Consider the following 3,175-nt stretch of genomic DNA (forward strand, 5'->3'; position numbering starts at 1 on the left):
CTCTGCCCTGCTCAATATACTGAATTGACTCTTCTGACTGAATTGACTTATACTAACTCTACAATTCTAACTGAACTGCTTTGATTTGACCCAACTGACTGAGTCAATTGAAGCTGACTGACAACTCTTCTGGTCTATCTGTTCCCTCCACTTGTCTTGCTGTTCATGAAAATCCCACTGTGTAAAATTCCACTGTTCTCAGCCGCGGGTGTGTGTGTTAGCTGTTATGAGTTGCTCTTGGTGTGTCAGAGTTTCATAACACGTAAATGAAAGTGGTTCATTGTTTTAACCTAAATCATGTTTCCATGCTCTGTTCATCATAAGGGTTTAGTCTCTCTTTAGATCAAAGAGAACTTTGAAATGTTCTGAATAACTCACATTTTTTTCTCTGCTTGATCCGTCTCTGTTGATTTCACTTTAGCTTGGACTAACACCTTACTCTGACCTTATCTCTGTTGATTTCACCTTAGCTTGGACTAACACCTTACTCTGACCTTGCCACTGTTGTTGTGTTTTAGGAACTGGACTCAAAGACCACATGAGGATGTGAGAGTTTATGGACAGTTTCAGGGAACTAATTCCATTTACTGTAAGCGCATTCCAGTCCCCACTATTACAAAAAAATGATTGAAAGAGGCTTTGAGTTTGTGATTTCATAGTGTATGAATATTTGACAAATGTTACACGCCAGTCACTGTATAGTTATCCTTGTGCAGATCTCAACGGTGTCGGCTGAACTGAGGTGAGAGATGGGGACAAGTAGTCTGATAAGGTCCTGAGATAGTCAGTCAGTCAGTCAGTCAGTCAGTCCCCTCCCTCAGAGGTGCTGTGGTTTGTGGGCAAGTGTGAAATGTGCTGACATTTGAGGCTCTTCTCGACAACAGGGGCACGGCAGATCTTGTGCTCAGTGGTTCCTGCGCCGCCTGACAGATCGAGCGAGTGTGAGCGGGCCGGTTCTGAAGAGAGACTTGAGAGACCCGGAGGAGTGTGTGAGAGTGTGTCACCCCCCCCCCCCCACCCCCCAGTTGTCTCTGAGAGGATATGGGTCGGTGTGTGCCGCTGTGTGTGCTGTGTGCTCTCCTCGCCGCGTCTCCCCTCAAAGGTAAAGTGTTGCTCTTATCTACTGGCATCTATTGTGGCTTTTAGCAGCACTCATAATCTCTGCGCTACAAAGCCAGCACAGCGAAGAACAGACACCTAGAGCAGATGTGTTACAATTTGCGGAAACCTCTGGTTAGCTTATCGGAGAAGTATGGTTACTATACTACTGGTTTGTTGTGTTCTCTACAAGATATAAGATAAGACTCATGAATACACACACACACACACACACACACACACACACTCATACACATACACACCTGATAGCCATCTCCAAACAATCTGAACTGAACTCCAATTAACAGTAATATACATGTGACAACTTGTGCTACACGCATTGCTCTCGGTTGGTTTCTGTTTGGCTGGTATTGTTGCCATAGGAGACAGTCCATGTAGAACCCTTTCCAGGCCCGACTGCTACAAGAACAGCACAAAAGCAGACGAGGATTTTAGATGTGAGTGGACTTCAGAGGAGGACACGAGAGGACTTTCATATACACTTCACCTGAGGTAACATGAGCATCCACAAACACAATCCACTTGACACTTTTACTTTACAATGACATTAGCTGACAGCCCACAAGTACAGTGCCCTCAAGTATACTTGACATGAGGTCATTAGATTACACACAAGTGTACTTCATTTAATATTATTAGGTCATAAACAAGTATGTCCTGTCAAGTGCCTTTTGATAGTAAGTCATCCACTGTCAATGTGGTCTTGTTTTTTCTGTTCAAGGAAAGAAACAGAAAATGATACTAAAGATTTTCCTGTTGGTGAGGAGAAGGGCGTTATTCTGGAACTGGAGCGTGTGAGTACCTGGATAGACATTCTCCTGCATGTCTGGGTGTCTGCTCAATGGGCCAACAGTAGCTGCTCCTCCACTATCAGCACAGTACGACTTGACCAGGCAGGTAGAGACAGCCTGCTCTCCATCTCTCCACTACCTAATACTGGAGTCTGTCCATCAATTACAGCTGTTTAACGGGAGAGGTTGTCTGACTGACGGTTTCACTTTAAAACCCTCAGTTAAATATCCAGCGCCTGAGGTAAGAATGAGATCGAGATCCTCTGGACTGCTGTTCCTGGAGTGGGACAAGCCTGAAGACCGCAGGGGGTCCGACTATGAAGTCAGATATAAGGAGACTGGACACCCTAGCAGCACCTGGTCATGTGTAAGGCTTCATGTGGTCCTCTTGTCTTTTAACAATAAAAGTTTTTGTCAGTTTCTGTCTCTTTGTTTTCCTATTTTTAATAATGATGTTTTTTTTGTGTTTTTTTCGGTCACTCACGGTAAAGAAAAACTTTACAACAGAAGATGACAAACCAGGTATGTGTCCTGCATATCACATGGATTTCCAAACGACACACTGACATTTACACCATCACTTTCTGTGTTCTGTTTCATAAACATCTCGTTTTGTCATAGAAATTATATCTTACCTGAAATGTACACGTTGCTCAACGCTGCATGCATTTCTAATGTTTTTTTCCTTTTTAATGTTTTCATAAATGTCTCTCACTAGCCTTTGCACAATCACAGTCATGATAGCTAGAGACATACTAGTGATGCGTGTCTCAGTGGTGATTTTCCCTCCTTAGATTCCTTAAACATGAGCGTGGCGAGGGAAGCTGCCTACAAGCTCCAGGCCCGACGCAGGGCTAAGGAGGTCAGATACGCAGAATGGAGTGGTTGGAGCTCACCAATCTACATGCCTTTACGTGAGTCTGCCCAACAACAATAATAATTTGAATTTGAAGAGGGCAAAATAACATAATAATAATTTGAATTGTTTAAAATTCTCATTTTAATTTGAATAACCTTGTTTGAAGAGAACCTTTAATGCAGCAGAGACCACAGTTTGATGAGAAAGTACACTGAATGATTGTATTTTAAAAGATAACAGAAAGATAAAAGAAAAGATAACAGAAAGATAACATAAGCACTTCCTCTCCCTTCCTCTTCCTTCCTCTACTTCTACTTATCTTTCTTCTAAAGCTGTCTCCTCTAACTAGTACTTAACTCGCATTTACAGTAGCTACATTCCTGCATTTTGTATTTCTTATGTAAAG

The 3,175-nt window shown here is 42.6% G+C and overlaps 1 non-coding gene across 1 annotated transcript; it reads left to right on the top strand.

Moving 5' to 3' along the window:
* Positions 1 to 1,441: 1,441 nt before the first annotated feature.
* Positions 1,442 to 3,053, top strand: LOC116222105. The gene is made up of 5 exons (XR_006152615.1): positions 1,442 to 1,611; positions 1,841 to 2,016; positions 2,132 to 2,277; positions 2,402 to 2,432; positions 2,705 to 3,053. It is a non-coding gene; the product is annotated as an uncharacterized LOC116222105 (transcript).
* The last annotated feature ends 122 nt before the right edge of the window (positions 3,054 to 3,175 follow it).

This window comes from Clupea harengus, chromosome 10, assembly GCF_900700415.2.
Source record: "Clupea harengus chromosome 10, Ch_v2.0.2, whole genome shotgun sequence".
NCBI classification, from domain to species: Eukaryota; Metazoa; Chordata; class Actinopteri; order Clupeiformes; family Clupeidae; genus Clupea; species Clupea harengus.